The 22,962-nt window shown below is 46.7% G+C and overlaps 1 long non-coding RNA gene across 3 annotated transcripts; it reads right to left on the bottom strand.

Moving 5' to 3' along the window:
• Nucleotides 1-2,795: 2,795 nt before the first annotated feature.
• LOC119309500 lies at nucleotides 2,796-7,281 on the bottom strand. 3 transcript variants are annotated; one of them, XR_005150527.1, is made up of 6 exons: nucleotides 7,243-7,281; nucleotides 6,196-6,246; nucleotides 4,052-4,169; nucleotides 3,848-3,958; nucleotides 3,656-3,746; nucleotides 2,796-3,058 (listed from the first exon to the last, which is right to left on the bottom strand). It is a non-coding gene; the product is annotated as an uncharacterized LOC119309500 (long non-coding RNA). The 3 variants fall into 3 exon arrangements; XR_005150528.1 differs by having other exon boundaries at nucleotides 3,900-3,958; XR_005150526.1 differs by lacking the exon at nucleotides 3,848-3,958.
• Nucleotides 7,282-22,962: the final 15,681 nt, after the last annotated feature.

Genomic DNA, 22,962 nt, shown 5'->3' with positions numbered 1-22,962 from the left:
GTTTGCAAGGAAAGAGTGGAGAGAAAAAGAACCAATGCGACCACGTATAGATTTCATAATAAATTAATTAGGTCCATAACGGGATTTTTTTGCAATGCGTTAAGATTTACGTGTTAGTTTTCTTAATAAAGAAATGCACTGATGTAGGGCGTGATTGGTTCGGGTAAGGAAAGATAGATTCGTGATCTTTTGTATGTTAGGAAATTATTGGTTTGCAAGGAAAGAGTGGAGAGAAAAAGAACCAGTACGAAGGGGTGGTGGGAGGTGGGACGAATAAAAACCGGACGAAATTGGGAGGTGAGAGGGGGCAAGTAAAAACCGACAAAAAAAACTAACAAAATTGGGAGGTGGGAGAGAGGATGAAAAAAAACCAGGGGAGGTGGGAGGAGGACAAAAATAAACCGTACGAGGCTACCAACTGCTCCATTAGGAGTAGAGATTGTTTGTGAAAATAACATGCGACGACGACTTAGCGAGCGGATCCCCTTAAAAAAGACATAGCGAGCAGATTCCCTTAAAACTGGTAGAAATGGATACGATTGATGACATTGATAAATAGTGGTGAATGTTGGCATAATTTACTATCATCATGCATGGAAACGAATCATCAAGAAAAAGAATACTTCCTATTACTACACTCATAGAAAGCTTCCTAATCTCTGCTACCAAACAGTTTCTGCCCAAACAAGGAAGGAAAGTTATGGACGTGATTCGAAAGGAAACAAACGTTATGAAGATTAATTAATTTAGATTTGATCTTTAGAGATTGATTGTGATTGATTCTTTTACATAAAGACATTACTAAATAATTTGCGTCAGTATGAAAAGTTCTGATCCGTTCAGTTTTTTTCGTTGTGTGAGAGGGTGAAGTGAAAATAAACCGATGAAGTGGGGGAGGCGACGAAAAAAATCTACGACAGTTAACCTACGAAAAAAACCGGACGAAAGTGGTGGGACGAAAATTGACCGGCGAAGACTACCAACTGCTCCATTAGGAGTAGAGATTGGTTGGTTCGATTTTTTGTGTGTGGAGGGAGCTACCTGGGAGGTGGGAGGGAGTACGAAAATAAACCGTTTCGGCTGAGCGGGAGGTGGGAGCAAGTACCAAAGAAGTACCAAAAAAGACCGGGTGAGGTGGGACGAAAATAAAACCCGAAACGCGACCTACCAATTGAGACATTAGGAGTAGAGACTAAGCTAAGCAAACTCTAGATTAGGCTAGAAAATGTGTAGCCAGGGAACTCTATGTTTTGAGCATCCATAATTGGATTGGATGGCCCCTCGCACAGCCACTCCTCTCCTATCCAAACTCTCGAATCCATGCAATTTCATGCACGTCCATCATATATCATGGATTCATCATCGATTCAACAATGCAACAAAACAGAAAAAACCATAATTCAACAATTCAAGACATGCCAGAATAATATATGACGGTTTATAGATAGGCGATACAAGAATGAATCATTCGGCGCTCGCGACTGCGGTCACGCTTTCTTTGGGTGTGTTGATCTTTTTTTCCTTCGCCCCAAGCCACTTCGATGTGGGCCACCTCCTTGGTCGCAGTTTCCCGCTTGCAATGTCGGGCGCGCCGCTCACTCCGGACGACGTTCTCCGCCTTGCAACTAACCCGGTAACCCCCACTGACTCCACCAAGGCATCATCCATGTCGGCGGTGAGGGGTGGAATTCTCAACGCGACATCTACGACAGCGGACGAGGGCGGCGGTGTACTTGGCGACAACATCTACAACGACAGGCGGTGAGCAAAGGTGGATGACGACGATAGCTCGACCATAGGAAATGAGGGACATACGCGGGGGGTGAAAGATTGATTTGATGGACTATATTAATTTGGAGGGATTTGGGTGCGCTCTCTTTGTCAGACCCGGTGTGACAAATACCCTATATCCGTCCCAAATATGAGTTGGATTTGAGTGGTGCGGTTGGGTCGCATTTTTCATGACGGTCACTGGTCGGGCCGTTCGTCCGAAGTTTGAGGATGATATGTGAGGTCAGGTTGTAGATGCTTAGACTAGATATAAAATGTGGATAGGAGACTCCATGCAGTATTATACTCCTTCAGTCCGGAAATACTTGTCATCAAAATGGATAAAAGAGGGTATCTAGACATATTTTAGTTCTAGATACATTTCTTCTTATCCATTTTGATGACAAGTATTTTCGGACGGAGGGAGTACTAGAGAAAAGGTAATCTACCATGAGATAGTAGACGAGAATTTATACATCCAGTTGATAGAGACAAACACGAGTAGACAGTTGTACACTTGCAGTATTTTAAGACAAAAAGGGGAGACTAATAACTTGAAATCTTCAAAGTCTTATGAGTTTTACGAGAGGGGAATTGGGTAGCTTTCGTTGGTGCGAACCCTGCCACCGTGACGAGAAACTAAAGCGCTATATAAAGCTACGCAAACTCTAGAATATACCAGAGGAAATGTAGGCAGGAAAGTGCATAGTATGCGTACCGGAGAAAAGGTAGGCACGAACGAAGCTTGGTAATCTATGTTACCAGATAGGAAGTGCGGCTTGCCGCACCCGGCAGCATAGTTGTCGGGTCTGGTCATGTTCAATCTGTTTATACAACCGTTGAAGTATTTTAAGTATAAAAAAATTACAAACACAAAAAAGTTAATATAGAGATGGTACTCCTTCAGGGAAGAGCCGTCATGATATATAGGCAATAGACATAGCAAAAACTGATCACTCAAAAGCAAGAGCCTATGCACCAGTTCAGAACACATAAAAATGGCAATAGATAATCTAACATCAAGAAAAAACATGCAACAACCCAGCATCCAATTCTCTCATTTCAAAGTTTGAATAAAAAATTGCATGAATAGTCCATAGTTGTACAGATCCAACGTGAATAAATCCTTGTCTAATCCAACATTCGCTGAATAAACAAAATAAAAAGGACATGCGAGTGATAGCACAGAGGGCATCATCGACATTTGAGACACAAACGGAGGGCAAAACTCCTTCAACAAGGTCACGTATGCTCGCCTTTGAGCAATGGCATTCCCCATCTATGTATCCTGGATGTTGGGGATGATAAAGCAATTAGATGTGGACATTCAAAGGCATATCCACAAGTGATATTGAAGTATACAACAGTAGATAAATAAAGTCCTCTTGAGCTCATTGTTCATATGTATCAAACAATACATAAGCAAACTAACACTAAGTTACCATGCTACATTTTGATGTTTTTTGTCCAGGCTTGGCCAATATGCTCTATATCTTGAAAGACAACCTTTATTTGTTTTCTGTATCACATCGTGTTCAACATACCAGTAATGCGTTGATAAGGGTGATCAATACTGGAAAATAAAGAATAGATAATCATAGGATGTGTTGAAGAAATCGAGCACATCTATTCTTTAAATTTTGAGCAGGATATAAACTTTCGGTAAAGTGAGCTATATATGTCGAGAGTGGTGATGACAAACAGGGCATGTACAATCTTAAAGGAGAATGCACATATCAATAACACAACACCGACATTTATACTCAGTAAACCATAAGGACAAACACAAAACAATTAAAGGATGACATTTGTATGCAAGGCGAGCAAGGCCCGAGCAGTGCATCTGAGGATACAACATAGGAAACGATTTTAGAAACTGTCTTACATGTGATCCGTTCATTTAGTCATTAAAGACTAAAGTCTTGCAGGTAGTAGGCTGAGACTTTGTTTTCTTGCTGAGCATGTGATATGTTTCACTGGGAAAGCAACAAACATGAGTAATGCATATAGTTGCACGAATCCGTCGAAGGCCACCAATCAACACAAGGAAATCATAACCAATTAACATATGAACCACCTATATATGGATCCTCATGAACCAAGGATTAAACAGAGACCCAAAACCTCACCGAGGCTTAAACATAGACCCAAAACCTCTGTCAATCATCACAAGCAGCAAACAATAGGCCTGCCAAAAATAACCCCAAGCCAAAGATAGGAGATGCCTCATAAATAAAAATTACAAAAAGGTAGGGGCTGCATCATCAAATATATGACGTACCTGTCGGTGCCATGGAACAATACTACGAGTATCATGGTCCTGGACTCCTGGTCCTATCAAATCCCAGCAAATACAAAAACATCAAACCTCGGTCATGGCCATCAAACATGGAGAATATCTGCACCAAATGGGTGGATACAACATGGTTCTTACTTGCTTACTTTAATAAGAATGAATCATTAAACGTTAGTAGAACTGTTGCATATGAAATACTGCAGAAATAAGCACATAATATTGGGGAAGCCCTTGTTTCTTCGCCACTACATAACAGGAAGGACATAAGATATTTTGAGAATGGCATATTAAAAACTTCTCTAAATTATGGAGGCACAATCAGGCAAGCTAGACCAGTCGTGAAAATAGGAGAGAGCCGAGCTATATGATAAAGGGAGTCAAGAGTTTCTTGGCATACTCTACTATCCAAAGAGCTTATTTATCATCATCACAACCAAAGTTATTTAATCTTTTGATCTAATAGCTTTAGAAATAGCTAGAAGTGTGTTCCTTCTAAAGCGGTAAGCAATTTGGACCCTCGCAAAAGAGCTAACATAGCAGAGATAAAAACTAATGAATTGAAGATAACCTCAATTAGGACCTATGAACCTCTCAGAGGTCATTGAGGCAAACTATCATGTACAGATCATCGACGACGTTCGTCTTTAATATAAGTAGGACGTCGTACCAACCTCAAGTCCTATTTTCAGGAGAAATTTCTTGCATCCATACTTGTTCGTCATACTCAGTCCTAGTAAAGCTCTCCTTGCCAAACCATAGTCCCACCAGTCTTCCTTGGTATTTCTGGATGACCATAGATTACACACAAAAAAGAGTGAGTGTTATGGATCCCAGTTATGAAAATAGCACAAGAACAAAAAAAGAAGTGAACAACTGGAAAAAACAAACGCATCCCATAGAGCGACATAGATCAAAAAACAATGCATGCAACAAAATGCATGTAACTGAACCTAAGGTGAAAACCAGACCATCTTCATGAAACATTAAAATCTAGTGAACGGGGAACTTAGTATTTATATTGAGGCGACACTGCCAAAAAACATAAAAAATTTCCATCAGGGGCAAGAGCTTGAAGCAAAGGACTCCGGCCAAATCCGGAGAAGTAATGGAATAAATAAAGCAACTCCGGAAAAAACCGCCTCATGTAGTTCAGGGACGAGATACAAAGAATGGATGAATTAATTAGGATATTGAGAAATATTGACAGACTTATACAACAATCCCCTACCTCCAAGATAAGACTGAAGAACTGAAGATAAAGATAGAATGAATGATAACTGAAAAAATACACACTAAAAAATTCTTTTAGATGTTCTGCAGATGCCATTTATAAAATCTTCAAGCATCAATAAAACTGTATGAATGGATGAATTAATTAGGGACGAGATAAAAAGAATGAATGAATTAAGTAGGATATTGAGAAATATTGACAGACTTATACAACAATCCCCCACCACCAAGATAAGACTGAAGAACTGAAGATAAAGATAGAACGAATGATAACTAAAAAAATACACACTAAAAAATTCTTTTAGATGTTCCGCAGATGCCATTTATAAAATCTTCAAGCATCAATAAAACTGTAGCTTCTCAACTCCAAGGCCCATCATAAACTGAAACTGTGACTGGCAAGGCAAACTTAAAAGTAATCTATGGCACAAACAACAGTTCAAAGAACAAAAAATGGATGGACATCTTAGATGTATTAAAATTTTGCCTTCAGACCTACAGAGCCAAAAAGTCACGGAACTAAGAACAGCGGTCCCAAATAACGATGGAATGTATATTCAAAATATTGGGCTTAGATTTGTGGAGATGGCATTGCCCAAAAGGTAGGCCAAAATTGAGGCAGCGAATATCATTAGCAGACAACCGTTTACTAATTCTAGTTCTGTTGAAACATTCATACATAATTGCCTACTGCTTCATTTATGAAATAGGAGTGCACCAAAAATATTAAATAGGGCCAGGCCAATAGGTGGGCTCTTAATCTTAATTCCATAGGAATCGCAAAATCCCACAAAATCGATAGAATCATCATTTTATAAGCATTCATACTGTAATCGATGAAATCAGCATACTACTACATGCTAAGCAAGCAAACTCAAGAAGCTGGTTCTAATAATTACCTCCAGAGAAGTAATTTTGAATTCATGTGACATGTAGTGTTCTTTGAATAACTGAGAAAAACGTAGGAAACAATAGAAGATGGTAAGCACAAACATCATATTGCAGAAACACAAGCAAACATTTCACAATTCATAAAAACTTTTCTATGGTTAATTAGAGGAAGAACTACCTATGATCCAAGTGAGCTAAGTGAATCCAAGTGGAAAACTAAGTAACAGGCGTGATTGATCTTACGTTAGGGCTAGGCCAATAGGTGGGCTCTTAATCTTAATTCCATAGGAATCGCAAAATCCCACAAAATCGATAGAATCATCATTTTATAAGCATTCATACTATAATCGATGAAATCAGCATACTACTACATGCTAAGCAAGCAAACTCAAGAAGCTGGTTCTAATAATTACCTCCAGAGAAGTAATTTTGAATTCATGTGACATGTAGTGTTCTTTGAATAACTGAGAAAAACATAGGAAACAATAGAAGATGGTAAGCACAAACATCATATTGCAGAAACAACAAGCAAACATTTCACAATTCATAAAAACTTTTCTATGGTTAATTAGAGGAAGAACTACCTATGATCCAAGTGAGCTAAGTGAATCCAACTGGAAAACTAAGTAACAGGCGTGATTGATCTTACATTAGGGCCAGGCCAATAGGTGGGCTCTTAATCTTAATTCCATAGGAATCACAAAATCCCACAAAATCGATAGAATCATCATTTTATAAGCATTCATACTGTAATCGATGAAATCAGCATACTACTACATGCTAAGCAAGCAAACTCAAGAAGCTGGTTCTAATAATTACCTCCAGAGAAGTAATTTTGAATTCATGTGACATGTAGTGTTCTTTGAATAACTGAGAAAAACATAGGAAACAATAGAAGATGGTAAGCACAAACATCATATTGCAGAAACAATAAGCAAACATTTCATAATTCATAAAAACTTTTCTATGGTTAATTAGAGGAAGAACTACCTATGATCCAAGTGAGCTAAGTGAATCCAACTGGAAAACTAAGTAACAGGCGTGATTGATCTTACATTAGGGCCCAGAAAAGTAGGGGTCGTTGTTGAGGTTCAGGATCCTGTGTGCTTCGAGTGCTGCCGCCTGGTAGAGTAAATCATCTCTAGACCTGGAATTTGTAACCAACAGAGAAAGGATTGTCTGCAATCAATCTCCATGCATGACGAAGAGCTAGCTTGATGGATTGATGAAGATTGCTCACCTTCTCCAGGAAGAACAGGTGGTCGATGAACTGCGTGGAAACCTTGTCCAGCTCCACAACATCGGTGACCTGCAGCGGTCAGAGAGAGGGATGGTGAGCAGAAGCAGCGAGAGATTGACGGGGAGAGGAGTCCTGCGTCTTTAATCGAACGTGTCTCACCTTGAGGTCCTCGACGTCTCCGCAGCCCGTACTCTAAAGCAAGCTCGGCACAGGCACAATTTGCAAGATCCCGGGCATGAAATGAACGCCCAAAAGGGAGTGCAGCAACAACGGAAAGAAACGCTAAAAGGGAACATAGAGCAGAAACCAACCCAAAATGCAAGCAAGAATTTTTAAAAGGGAACATAGAGCAGCATGAGCATGAGGCATAGAAAAATGGGGTCACCTTAAGATCAAGAACCAATGGCTCTCTCTCTCAGTTCAAATCAGAAGGAAAGAACCACTATTATTGATACCACTATTGTTCATTAGAGTTATTTGTAATTAGGCAAAGCACTACAACACTGGATCCTAAGCAACAGCTGAGGCATACAAAACTACAAGTGTTTGTTCTTTTCATAAATAAACAACCTTTAGTATCTCAACCAGAACCAAAGCAAAACAAAAATCATGGTTAAGTAACCAGCAAAGGAAGAATGAACCTTTTTTGAATTTTAAAGTAGCAAGACATGAAAAGTTCTTTATTGCCTTCAATACTACACACATTAGGGGAGGTAGCTGCAGTTCTATTGCATAGTGGGCTCAGATTCGCCTTTCCTCGATCATATAACCTACCCCATCATCTCTTATCACCAAATCAATCTATTTATACAATAGAGTTGCCCTGGTTATCACTCAACAAGAATGAACATCCAAGGACAGAGGCAGCCGAGGCAGAGGCAGTTGGATCCTCAAGCTGCAGGGGAAGATGGAGCTCACCGAGGGAGGTTGTAGCCGAGGCAATACTTAGTGGGCGCCGGGGTTGCGCCTGAACACCGTCCAACCGGCGAGGAACCACGTCGAAGTTGCGCCTTGCACCGTCCTGCCGACGAGCACGAACGCCACTGGCTGCGAAGCGGCCAAGGAGACGAGGAGGTGATGTGTAGCACATCTAGGAGCACTATCACGGGCGAAGATGACCAGGGCCTAGTTAGTTCTCTTTTAGCCGCAATCAAAGATAAGATTTGTTAGAACATTCTTGTGGTCAAAACTTATCAATGGGCCTATTTATTAGCTGCTTGTAGTGCCGAAGGTAAAATCAAAAGGCCTTTTACTGCCACCTTGCATGAAGAGTTTCTATTCACACATGTGTACTGCTATATGAACCTGCACCATGCTGACTAAGTAAACAACAAAAGCTACTGAGATGTGAACTGACTTTTCTCTAATCAGACTCTCTGGGCACACTAAGAAGCACAGATAAATAATCCCTGCTGGACAGAACACATAGTCTAATACGGTATAACACTGGCTAAGCCTAGGTTTGTGAACAGAAATAAATTATAAAACAACATGGTAGGCCAGAAGGAGAGACCATAAAGCTATATAGAGCACATGCCCAAAGAAACTAAAACCGAGCAGAGCATTGACTGAATGTGAAACTATGTTAAAAAAACTGCAGCCAATGAACAAATTGTCCATCATTTTCTTCCCCTTAATGTTTTTCTCTTGTCGAACATGTCTTATTCAATTGTTCCTTTGGTGCTTTCATCAACTTCCATCATCATTGAGAAAACAAATTTGTCACAATACCTATTACAAGCTTGCACCATTAACGAATATCTGCTATTTTAAACAAATTGATTCATCATACTTAAGGGAGAAATCGTAGTAATACTTAACTTACGTTTAGATTCCGTGTGAAATTAATTGGCTGAAAATCAAATCAACAACTCTACCTTTGTGATGTCCTATGATGTCACCACCAAAGTAGATCTAAGTACACCCATATAACTGTTACACCTATATTTTCTGTGATTATTTGTAGTCTCAAGTTCAAACTATTCTTCTTAAATCACTACCCTCTCAAAAGAAAACCAAGAGTAATAAACCACCTATGATGACATTGTACGTATATCAATGTGAGGTATTTGTGTTGCTAAGCTAGCAATTACCTGCCAAGATTTGCAGCAAAAGTGTTCGTTGATGGACCAATTCATCCTGCTTCCTGAGACCAGAACTATAACGATTGGTGGTCCAGTTCTGCTAGAGGAACATGGAGCTGGCCTTGCCCCTTTCTTGTGTCAATCAGACTGAGCCACCTACAATTCGTCCATGGCATAATGTCCGCCGAGTCTACTTCTGCGCCCAAAATGACCGATAAAAATGCAGGTGAATAAATTCGTCTTTTTTGGCACGTTTTGCAGATGAAGGATGAAGGAAGGAGACATGACCTGTGTGGCCGGCGGGCGCTGTCCGTAGCGAGCAGAAGCAGGCGTCCCTCGATCTAGAATCAGTCGAGTAGCAGGAGCAGACGTGGATTCCTCTCCCGGCGCGAGCAACTCTTGACGGATCTCTTGATGCAGGGGCGTGTCCTCCTCACCTTCTTCTCGTAGGGGAACGGCTACTCGCCGGGGAGCTCCTGGTCGGGCTGCGCGGCGGCCATCGGGCCCCCTCCTACCGACGGCGGAGGCGGCACGCCACCGTAGGAGAGGAGGAGGCCGACCCCCTGGGCCACGCTGCCGCGCCACGTCCCATACGCCGCTGCCTTTGCCTCGCCTCGTCATTCCTCCTTCCCTCCCGTGGGAGCCGGGGCCGGGTGGGGCGCTAGGGTTTGGTGGCGCCAGATCGGTGGGGTGGAAGTAGGAGAGGAAGGCACGGGTGGGGAGGAGGCCGGGAGGCAGCGAGGAAGGAGGAGAGGGAGGCGCGGGCGGGAGGAGACCGGGCAGCAGTGGGTGCAAGGAGGAGGTCAGGCGGCGGAGGGGAAGGAGGAGAGGAGGCGCGTGGGAGGAAGGGAGGAGGCGCACGGGAGGGCAGCCGGCTAGGGTTGTCTTCACTTGAGGCAGCCCTTTTATACCCCCCTTGAGTGAAATGATGAAAATGCCCTCTGCGGGGCACGGGAATAACGGCGGTGGCACGAGATCTTTACAGTGGGGGTGAAACTGTTCATTGCTACAGGGTTACCTCTTCGATCCGACGGCCGAGGTCATCCCATGACTCGATCCGATGGCCCAGATTGCATCAAGCAAAACGATCCAACGGCCAGAATCGCGTGAGCTCTGAGAGCGCCCGGGAGTGACCATCTCCCTTATTTCTCGATATCTGGCCATGCGCCAGGCCGGGCCGGGCCGGGCTTGGGCTGGGCCTAAAAAAGCCCACGTCTAAAAACTTAGGCCCAGGCCCTCCCAGGCCCTACCACCGGGCCTACTTTTCAAGCCCAAGCCCGGCCCATCTGGTAAAAAGCCCTCAGGGCTTAGGGCCGTGGGCCGGGCCTCTTCCTTAAAATGCCAATATGCCAAGCCCAAGCCCGTATAGGCCCTGCTGGTGGGCTCAAAACTCAGGCCCAAGCCCGGCCCACTGGCAAGCCCATCAGGCCTAGGCCCTGCATTTTAGGGCTGGGCCTAGGTGGGCCGACAGGGCCGGGCCTGAGATGGCTAGGACTAATCTATGTTCAGATAGTAGAGGAGAAGACGCATCCGTTGAAAGAGACAAAAAGGAGTATACAGTCATATTAATACTTGTGTTTTAGCAAGTCTGACTTGGCACGAAGACATTTGCTGATTCGCAAGAATCTGTAATACCCCAGGCGGCGCTAGGGTTTGAGAGGGGAATTGGGGGGCGAGATCAGAGAAGGGAGTAGGTGAGGAGGAGAGCTCGGGGAGAGGGGGATTGGATCTGATTCATATTCATCGTGACTATCCAGAGAGAGCAACATCCCTTAAGTAGTTCTGGCCTTGGGCCACACTTACTCACGCACACTTACATGGGCCATGGCCCAACAACTCTTTGTTGCACCATAGTGCACTCATTGTACGCTTCAAGGTTCAGTTACCTGACGAACCTGAACCTGAAGGCATTACAGTCGCCCTGTCTTGAGCAGATGCTTCTTCTTCTTCCCAGAGTTCCACTTGAGGGAAACGCTTGTGGAGAATGTCGTAGTCTTCCCACGTAGTAGCATCAGCAGGCAGTGTAGACCATTGCACTCGTATCTGAACAAGAGCTGCATCCCCTTTCTTCACCATTCTTCGTTCCTGAATGGCGATCGGCTTCAGGGGCGTCGTCGTCAAGTCAGGTACCTTGGGTAGCTCAGAGAAGACTGGAGTGTAGCTGGGGACGAAAGGCTTGAGCTAGGAAATGTGAAACACCGGGTGGATGCGCCCGTCCGGTGGAAGCTCCAGGCGATAGGCTAGGTTGCCAATATGTTCCAGGACGGTGAATGGTCCAAAGAACTTATACGCCAACTTCCGACAGGGGCGGCCGGCGACGGAGGCTTGGACGTAAGGTTGGAGCTTGAGGAGGACCTGTTCCCCGACGGCAAAGGTACGATTGGAGCGATGCTTGTCTGCCTGTTTCAAACGGTCCTGGGCACGATTCATATGGCCCCACAGCATCTCCATGTGCGCCGCCCAATCGAGTTCGCCAGTCGCTACATCGGCGGGCAGTTCATCGGTGAAGGCTGGCAGCCCCCCCGATTGGGGTCACACCCATATAGCGCCTTGAAAGGAGAGCAGCAAAGCGAGGAGTGATGTGTCGAATTGTACCAGAACTCCGCGACTGGTAACCACTTGCGCCATTGTTTGGGGCGGTCGTGGATGGCGCACCGGAGGAACATCTTGAGGCATTGGTTCACCCGCTTGCTCTGTCCATCTGTTTGGGGGTGATAAGCCATGGAGTACAGAAGTTTGGTGTCGGCTGCTGCGAGAATTTCCCTCCACATAGCACTGGTGAAGATCTTGTCGCGGTCGGAGACGATCGTATGCGGGACGCCGTGCAGCTTGATGATGGAGTCCCAGAACGCTCGTGCCACTTGTGCTGCGTTGAAAGGATGGTGTAGGAGCACAAAATGAGCATACTTCGTCAGCCGGTCGACCACCACCATTATCGTATCGCACCCTTCTGATGTTGGTAATCCTTCAACAAAGTCCATGGTCAAGTCCCGCCATGTCTCTGCTGGATTTGGAAGTGGCTGGAGCTTGTCAGCTGGGTGGCGGAGCTCATGCTTGACCTGTTGACATGTGCGACACTGATGGACGTAGTCTTCGACAACACGCTTGAGGCCCGGCCAGGTGAAGAGCTTGCGCACGCGCTGATAGGTGGCAGCAATGCTGGAGTGTCCCCCCACCACGCTGTCGTGGAGTACCGCGATCAGCTTGGTCTGCAGCGCCGTGTTGCTACCTACCAGAGGCGGTCGCCTTGCCTGATGATGCCCTGCCGTAGGGTGCATCCTTGGTCGTCGAGGCTTTGGATCGCGAGCTGCGTCAGAAGCTCCCGCGCTGCTGCGTCCGTCTCGTACGAGTTGGCCACTTCTTGCAGCCATTGTGGGTGACACACCGACAATGCGTCGACAGCGTGCTGGTGACCCACGCGCGAGATCGCATCGGCGGTGCCATTGTCAGCTCCTTTCTTGTACCGGAAGGAGAATTGGAGGCCGACGAGCTTGGACATGGCCTTGCGCTGCATCATAGTGTCGAGTTGTTGACGCCCAGGAACTCCTTCTCGTGCGCGGAAAGTTTCTGATTCCTGACGCCCAGGGCCTTGCTCATATACGCCACCGGGTGACCGCCTTGCACTAGGACGGCGCCGACTCTTGTGTCTCACGCATCCGTCTCAATGGCGAATGGCTTGGTGAAGTCCGGCAGTGCGAGCACCGGTGTACTGGTCATGGCCTGCTAGAGCAGCTCGAATGTCGTCTGAGTGCGCTCATCCCAGTGGAACCCTTTCTTGGTGAGGAGCTGAGTAAGCGGCCTGGCGAGCACCCCATAGTTGGCGACGAACTCCGGTTGTAGCCGGTTAGCCCCGGAAACCCACGCAGCTTGGTGGCGTTGCTGGGCACGGGCCATTCTTGCATCGCACCGGTCTTGCTCGCACCCATGGCGACACCCTCCTTGGAAATGATGTGGCCAAGGTACTCGATGCTGGGCTGTGCAAACTGAAGGAAATATGCCCTAGAGGAAATAATAAAGTTATTATTTATTTCCTTAATTCATGATAAATGTTTATTATTCATGCTAGAATTGTATTAACAGGAAACTTAGTACATGTGTGAATACATAGACAAAACATATAGTCCCTAGTATGCCTCTACTGGACTAGCTTGTTAATCAAAGATGGTTATGTTTCCTAACCATAGACATGTGTTGTCATTTGATGAACGGGATCACATCATTAGGAGAATGATGTGATGGACATGACCCATCCGTTAGCTTAGCATTATGATCGTGTCAGTTTCATTGCTACTGCTTTCTTCATGACTTGTACAAGTTCCTTAGACTATGAGATTATGCAACTCCTGAATACCGGAGGAATATTTTGTGTGCTACCAAACATCACAACATAAAATGGTTGATTATAAAGGTGCTCTACAGGTGTCTCCGAAGGTGTTTGTTGGGTTGGCATAGATCGAGATTAGGATTTTTCACTCCGTATTTCGGAGAGGTATCTCTGAGCCATCTCGGTAATACTCATCACTATAAGCCTTGCAAGCATTGTGACTAATGAGTTAGTTACGGGATGAAGTATTACGGAACGAGTAAAGAGACCTACCAGTAACGAGATTGAACTAGGTATGATGATACCGACGATCGAATCTCGGGCAAGTAACATACCGATGACAAAGGGAACAACGTATGTGGTTATGCGGTTTGACCGATAAAGATCTTCATAGAATATGCAGGAACTAATATGAGCATCCAGGTTCCTCTATCGGTTATTGACTGGAGACGTGTCTCGGTCATGTCTACATAGTTCTCGAACCCGTAGGGTCTGCACGCTTAACGTTCAATGACGATTGATATTATGAGTTTGTGTGATATGATGTATTGAAGATTGTTCGGAGTCCTGGATGTGATCAAGGACATGACGAGGAGTCTCGAAATGTTCGAGACATAAAGATTGATATATTGGACGACTATATTCAGACACCGGAAATGTTCCGGATAAAACCGGAGTGCCGGAGGGTTATCGGAAACCCCGGGGGAACTAATGGGCCTTGATGGGCCTTAGTGGAGAGAGAGAGAGAGAGAGAGAGAGGGGCGACCATGGCAGGCCGCGCCCCCCTCCCCCTAGAGTCCGAATAGGACAAGGAAGGGGGGCGGCGCCCCCCTTTCCCTTCCCCTCTCCCTCTCCTTCCTTCCCCCTCTCTTCCTTTAGGTGGAAACCTACTAGGACTTGGAGTCCTAGTAGGATTCCCCTCTTGTGGGCACGCCAAGGAGGGCCGGCCGGCCTCCCCCTTGCTCCTTTATATACGGGGGCAGGGGGCACCCTAGAACACACAAGTTGATTGTTTAGCCATGTGCGGTGCCCCCTCCACAGATTTCCACCTCGGTCATATGGTCGTAGTGCTTAGGCGAAGCCCTACGCTGGTAACTTCATCATCACCGTCACCATGTCGTCGTGCTGATGAAAATCTACCTCGACCTCAGCTGGATCTAGAGTTCGTGGGACGTCACCGAGCTGAACGTGTGCAGATCGCGGAGGTGTCGTACCTTCGGTGCTAGGATCGGTCGGATCATGAAGAGTACGACTACATCAACTGCGTTGTCATAACACTTCCACTTTCGGTGTAGGAGGGTACGCAGAAAACACTCTCCCCTCTCTTTGCTATGCATCTCCTAGATAGACCTTGCGTGATTGTAGGATTTTTTTGAAATTACCGCGTTTAGCAACAGTGGCATCCGAGCCAGGTCTATGCATAGATGTTATATGCACGAGTAGAACACAAAGAGTTGTGGGCGATAATAGTCATACTGCTTACCAGCATGTCATACTTTGATTCGGCGGTATTCTTGGATGAAGCAGCTTAGACCGACATTACGCGTACGCTTGCGCGAGACTAGTTCTACCGACGTGCTTCGCACATAGGTGGCTAGTGAGTGTCTGTTTCTCCAACTTTAGTTGAATCGAGTGTGGCTACGCTCGGTCCTTGATGAAGGTTAAAACAACACACTTGACAAAAAATCGTTGTGGTTTTGATGCGTAGATAAAAACAGTTCTTGCTAGAAGCCCGTAGCAGCCATGTAAAACTTGCAACAACAAAGTAGAGGACGTCTAACTTGTTTTTGCAGGGCGTGCTGTGATGTGATATGGTCAAGGCATGATGTGATATAAATTATTGTATGAGATGATAATGTTTTGTAACAAAGTTATTGGCAACTGGCAGGAGCCATATGGTTGTCGCTTTATTGTATGCAATGCAATCGCCATGTAATTGTTTTACTTTATCACTAAGCGGTAGCGATAGTCGTAGTAACAATAGTTGGCGAGACGACAACGATGCTACGATGGAGATCAAGGTGTTGCGCCAGTGACGATGGAGATCATGGCGATGCTTCGGTGATGGAGATCATGAGCATAAGATGATGATGGCCATACCATGTCACATATTTTGATTGCATGTGATGTTTATCCTTTATGCATCTTATTTTGCTTAGTACGGCGGTAGCATTATAAGATGATCCCTTACTAAGTTTCAAGGTATAAGTGTTCTCCCTGAGTATGCACCGTTGCTACAGTTCATCGTGCTGAGACACCACGTGATGATCTGGTGCGATAAGCTCTACGTTCACATAAAACGGGTGCAAGCCAGTTTTGCACACGCAGAATACTCGGGTTAAACTTGACAAACCTAGCATATACAGATATGGCCTCGGAACACTGAGACCGAAAGGTCGAACGTGAATCATATAGTAGATATGATCAACATAGTGATGTTCACCATTGAATACTACTCCATCTCACGTGATGATCGGACATGGTTTAGTTGATTTGGATCACGTGATCACTTAGATGATTAGAGGGATGTCTATCTAAGTGGGAGTTCTTAAGTAATATGATTAATTAAACTATAATTTATCATGAACTTAGTACTTGATAGTATTTTGCATGTCTATGTTGTTGTAGATCAATGGCCTGTGCTACCGTTCCTTTGAATTTTAATGCGTTCCTAGAAAAAGCTAAGTTGAAAGATGATGGAAGCAACTACACGGACTGGGTCCATGATACATCTCCGTCGTATCTATAATTTTTTATTGTTCCATGCCAATATTATTCAACTTTCATATACTTTTGGCAACTTTTTATACTATTTTTGGGACTAACATATTGATCCAGTGCCCAGTGCCAGTTCCTGTTTGTTGCATGTTTTCTGTTTCGCAGAAACCCCATATCAAACGGAATAAAAACGGATGGAGATTTTTTTTGGAATATTTATGATTTTTGGGAAGAAGAATCAACGCGAGACGATGCTCGAGTGGCCCACGAGGTAGGGGGGCGCGCCCAGGGGGGTGGGCGCGCCCCTGACCCTTGTGGCCACTCCGTAAGGCGGTTGGTGCCCTTTTTTCGCCGCAAGAAAGCCAATATCCGGGTAGAAATCTTGTCCAAAGGACAACCCAATTAGAGTTACAGATCTTCATGAATATAAAAAACGGTGAAAGGGCAGAATCTGAAACGCAGAAACAGAGAGACAGAGAGACATATCCAATCTCGAAGGGGCTCTCGCCCCTCCCACGCCATGGAGACCATGGACCAGAGGGGAAACCCTTCTCCCATCTAGGGAGAAGTTCAAGGAAGAAGAAGAAGAAGAAGGGGGGATCTCTCCCCCTTGCTTCCGGTGGCGCCGGAACACCGCCGGGGGCCATCATCATCACCACGATCTACACCAACACCTCCGTCATCTTCACCAACATATCCATCACCTTTCCCCTCTATATTCAGCGGTCCACTCTCCCGCAACCCGTTGTACCCTCTACTTGAACATGGTGCTTTATGCTTCATATTATTATCCAATGATGTGTTGCCATCCTATGATGTATGAGTAGATTTTCATTGTCCTATCGGTGATTGATGAATTGATATGATTGGTTTAATTTGCTAGTGGTTATGTTGTTGTCCTATTGTGCCCTCCGTGTCGCGCAAGCGTGAGGGATTCCCGCTGTAGGGTGTTGCAATATGTTCATGATTTGCTTATAGTGGGTTGCTTGAGTGACAGAAGCATAAACCCGAGTGAGGGAGTTCCGGACTAGGGGGTGTCCGGATAGCCGAACTATCATCATCGGCCGGAGTCCAAGACTATGAAGATACAAGATTGAAGACTTCTTCCCGTGTCCGGATGGGACTTTCCTTGGCATGGAAGGCAAGCTTGGCGATACGGATATGTAGATCTCCTACCAATGTAACCGACTCTGTGTAACCCTAGCCCGCTCCGGTGTCTATATAAACCGGATGGCTTTAGTCCATGGGACGAACAACAATCATACCATAGGCTAGCTTCTAGGGTTTAGCCTCCTTGATCTCGTGGTAGATCTACTCTTGTAACCCACATCATCAATATTAATCAAGCAGGATGTAGGGTTTTACCTCCATCAAGAGGGCCCGAACCTGGGTAAAAACATCGTGTCCCTCGTCTCCTGTTACCATCCGCCTAGACGCACAGTTCGGGACCCCCTACCCGAGATCCACCGGTTTTGACACCGACATTGGTGCTTTCATTGAGAGTTCCTCTGTGTCGTCACCGATAGGCTCGATGGCTTCTTCAATCATCAACGACGATGCAGTCTAGGGTGAGACCTTCCTCCCCGGACAGATCTTCGTATTCGGCGGCTTCACACTGCGGGCCAATTCGCTTGGCCAGCTGGAGTAGATCGAAGGCTACGCCCCTGGCCGTCAGGTCAGATTTGGAAGTTTGAACTTCACGGCTGACATCCGCGGGGACTTGATCCTCGACGGATTCGAGCCACAGCCGAGCGTGCCGTACTGTCACGATGGGCATGATTTAGCTCTGCAGCCGGACAGTACCCTGGAGGCCGCACTCGAACCCGCTCCGATCTTCGATTCGGAGCCGGCTACGCAGACCAAGGATGGATGGCTAGACACCACCTCGGGGGCTACAACCTCTATGGTGATAGAGCCGAACATTGATCTTGTCCCCCAGGAAGCTCGTGACTCCGAGGTGCCGGACTCCTTGCCGGACTCCGGACCTCCCGCGCCCCCTCCAGTCGAATCCGATTGGGCGCCGATCATGGAGTTCACCACGGCGGACATCTTTCAACACTCACCTTTTGGCGACATCTTGAGTTCGCTAAAGTACCTCTTGTTATCAGGAGAGGCCTGGCCAGACTGTGGCCAGGACGGTTGGGATGCGGACGACGAAGAAATTCAGAGCCCACCCACCACCCACTTGGTAGCCACTGTCGACGACCTAACCGACATGCTAGATTACGACTCTGAGGACATCGACGGTATGGACGACGATGCCGGAGTCGACCAAGAACCAGCGCCTAACGGACAGAGGAAAGCCACCCCATCCCACAACGTATGCATGGTGGGCACACCAAAAGGAAGCGACAATGAGGAAAAACGGGACGTGGCGAAGGACAACTCCCCCAAGAGACAAAGAAAGCGGCGACGCAAGCGCCGCCCGAAGACCGGCATCGACAAAAACGGTACCCATATGGACCCGGCCCTAGAGCAGGGCGAAGCAGTGGACGACGCACACGTCAACAAGCAGCCAGCCGGACATGAACCGGACAAGCAACCCATCCTCGGCGAAGATGATCTCACATCACCAAAGCATACGAATCTCCATAACAGGCTCGTCGCCACTGCAAGAAGTTTGAAGAAGCAAAAGCGGAAGCTCAAAACAGCGGAAGACACACTCAGAATAAGATGGAGCAAAGTACTCAACACCGCAGATAAATATGGCACTAGTCACCAGACAAAGAGCTACCCGAAGCGCAAGTTGTTGCCCGAATTTGACGAGGAGGCCTTCGAGCCCCCACAGTCAAAAAAGAAAGGGGCCACCTGGCCGGATAGACGACCAGATGACAGGCCAAGAGCAACACGGGGCGCCACACACAAGCCGGCACATGATCAGCATAAAGATCTTCAGAAAAAGGATAACCCGACCAGGTCTATCTATGGGCCAAAAAAGAAGACTCGAGGAAGTAACACAACCAGCCGAGCATTTGAAGACAACGACACACCCAAATACAGGGGCGCCGTACACCCACTATGTTTTACCGACGAGGTACTGGATCATGGATTTCCAGCGGGATTTAAACCCATAAACATAGAGGCATACGACGGAACAACAGACCCCGGAGACTGGATTGAGGATTATATCCTACACATACACATGGCAAGAGGAGACGATCTCCATGCCATAAAATACCTTCCCCTCAAGCTCAAAGGGCCGGCCCGGCATTGGCTTAAAAGCCTCCCAGAAAATACGATTGGGAGTTGGGAAGAGCTTGAGGATGCGTTTCGAGCAAATTTTCAGGGGACTTATGTCCGGCCTCCGGATGCAGATGATTTAAGTCACATAACTCAACAGCCCGGAGAATCAGCACGCAAATTCTGGAACAGGTTCCTCACTAAAAAGAACCAAATAGTCGACTGTCCGGACGCTGAAGCCTTGGCAGCCTTCAAACACAACGTCCGAGACGAATGGCTCGCCAGACACCTCGGCCAGGAAAAACCAAGAACAATGGCCGCACTAACAAGTCTCATGACCCGCTTTTGCGCGGGGGAAGACAGCTGGTTGGCTAGATGCAGCACCAGCGACCCGAGTACATCCGAAATCAGGGATGGAAATGGGAAATCACGACGCAAAAAAGATCAGCGCCGGAACAAGGAGAATGGGCCAAATAGTACGGCGGTCAACGCCGGATTCAAAAGCTCTCGACCGAACAACAAAACACTGCCCTTAAAGGATAACAATGACGAGTTATCCAACCTCAACAAGATTCTAGATAGACTGTGTCAAATACACGGTACCTCCGGGAAGCCTGCAAACCATACCCACAGAGATTGTTGGGTCTTTAAGCAGTCCGGCCGACTTAACGCCGAACACAAAGGGCTCGACACACCAAGTTACAGTGACGAAACCCAAAAGCAGCGCTTCGGAAACCAAAAGACTTTCCCATTAGAAGTCAAAATAGTGAACTCACTTCACGTGATAACACGCAGCGCGGCCCCTGCTATACCAGGACACCGTCCGCAGACTGGGGATAGAACCCACCAAAATTCGTTATAGCAGCACTTCCTTCAAAGGAGTGATGCCAGACCTTTTCAGCCAATTTTACAGGCTCTATACCACTAGGGGTCGTGTTCGGTTCATCCGACAACCTCCGTCGCGAAAAGCTCACCCTCCATCGCCCCATTTAGCAGTAGCCCTTAAGCACTACTAGGGCGTGCCGCTTTCGCGCGCTTTCATGCAATACCGCATTACGCGTCTCTTACGCTTAAAAATGCCCGGTCCACGTGGCATATTCTCAAAACTCCAGGTGTCTCTCGACCATGGAGAATGTGCGGCTGCCTAGACAGCCACACATTATTCTGACCTTGCAGGTCAAAGCCCCCCAAAACAAGTCATTTAGACCTCGGACATGGTTAGACGAGTCCGGCAAGGGGCTTCCCAGCCGCATACCCCTTTTTCTAGGGGGCCGCGCGCATAAATGATGAAAGCCAATAAAGCTCAACTTTCTTCATCTTCCATATTATACTTTATTTTGATACACTTTTTGCACGATATTTCTTAGAAACTAAGTCCTTCTCTTTTACAGATGAAGCATGTGCTACACCCGTCCAGGATACAGCACAACGGAGACACAGGCGTAGACGTGCAGTAGGGACCCGTTGCAAGGATTCTTTTCAGATTAAGACCCTGCGTAAACCTTTCTCACTGTCTCTTGTTGATACACATCCCCCGGTTTCCTACCAGAGCCAAGGAGGAGGCTGGCGTTTTGGCATCGGCCGCGTCAGAAGTTCCCGCCTGTACCTGGACACTAGGGGCTTAGGGCTTTATTCTGCCCGATATCATAAAGACCGAACACCTCAGGGAGTGTTCGGCGTCTCGAGTTAGGACTTATATGCATCAGCTCCGAATCATGTCTTTGGTCAAATGTTGGGTTTGCCCGGCTCCTGTGTTTTGCTGCCTTACGTTCCGTATCATCGGCTAACGCGACACCAGGAGAACTACTGCGATTGTGCCCCGGTTCGGCCGGGAGAGCACCTCAGTAGAGAAAGCCGAAAACTGACTGTCATGATATAGCGAGAGACTGGTCAACCACTCGATCGACCATTGGAATGTTTAGAATTCCTCCGCTTTGACGAAGGACCGCTTCCCGGTCAGGCACATACGCGCCCCAAGTTCGGAGAAGCGCGGTGCCATCAGGGGCTATATAGTAGCCCCACATTCGAGCTCCTATGGCTAAGTGAAAGTGATAAAGCATTATAGTCCGGTTGCCTAGTTTGCTATGCTATCACCTCCTTAAAAGGACCAAGACATTGGATTAAGTGTGAAAAAGCATTTTTCTTTTTGCAAACACCCCCGCACCATGTGCGTGGGGGCTGAAGCCAAAGACTGCCATCTTCCAGATTATACATACATATACGGCCGCACAGGAGATAGTTCAATACTTGAACACACAAGTATAAAAAGTCATTGCATTATAAACATGATCTTAGAAATCATACATGTCATTCAAACATAACATCTTTCGAGCACTGCGACTCTATTATACGAGTGCCCGGCAGGACTTCCTCAAAGTAATGCTCGGTGGGGAATCGACTTTTGTCCGAACCCCGGGATGCAACAGCGGTGGCATCCATCTCCGCCCAGTATGTTTTACCACGGGCAAGAGCCATCCGCGCACCTTCTATGCATGCCGACTGCTTCATCGCCTTAATATGCGGCACTACCCCAAGGAATTGCTGCAACAAGCCAAAATAACTCTTCGGCTTGGGGCTTTTCGGCCACAGATGAGTTACCACATCTGTCATGGCCAGTCCGGACAATCTATTCAGCTCAGCCCACTCAACCAGCCGATCACTCAATGGAAGTGGACGCTCCGGACTATGGAATTGAGACCAGAAAAGCTCTTCCATTTCATGATCCTCCTGGCTTCGAAAGTGCACGACTGCGTCAGCCGCACTCGCCGCCAAGTCCAGATAAGGATCCTCTGCACCGTACAATCGGCCCAGCTGAGCATACTTCGGATCTGTGAACTTCCTACGCAGCATAAAGGGCTTTCTAGCCACAATGTCTCCGACCTGACACAGTTCCTCCTTCATAGCCCGCATCGCACTACGGGCATCCTTGGCTTCGGCATCGGCCTTCTTCAGGTCCTCTTGCTCCGCTCGGCGTTCTCCTTCAAGAACCTCCAGGCGGTCGGTAGCAACTTTTAATTTCATGGCCATTCCGGCCATCTCCTCCCTGCTTCGGCAGTGAGCAGCCTTCTCGGCTTCTAGCTCTTCCGCTGCCTTCAAGGCAGCCGCCTCGCTTTTTCTGGCTTGCTCCTTGGCCTGAGCAAGTTCTGCTCGAAGGTCTTCCACAGCAGCAGCACCATCTGCATCAAACATACAACTTGTAAGGAATGGGCATCAGCTCCCTTACTCTGCG

This window comes from Triticum dicoccoides, chromosome 1B (genome assembly GCF_002162155.2).
Source record: "Triticum dicoccoides isolate Atlit2015 ecotype Zavitan chromosome 1B, WEW_v2.0, whole genome shotgun sequence".
In the NCBI taxonomy this organism is placed as follows: domain Eukaryota; kingdom Viridiplantae; phylum Streptophyta; class Magnoliopsida; order Poales; family Poaceae; genus Triticum; species Triticum dicoccoides.
This window is presented reverse-complemented; position numbering and strand designations above follow the sequence as displayed.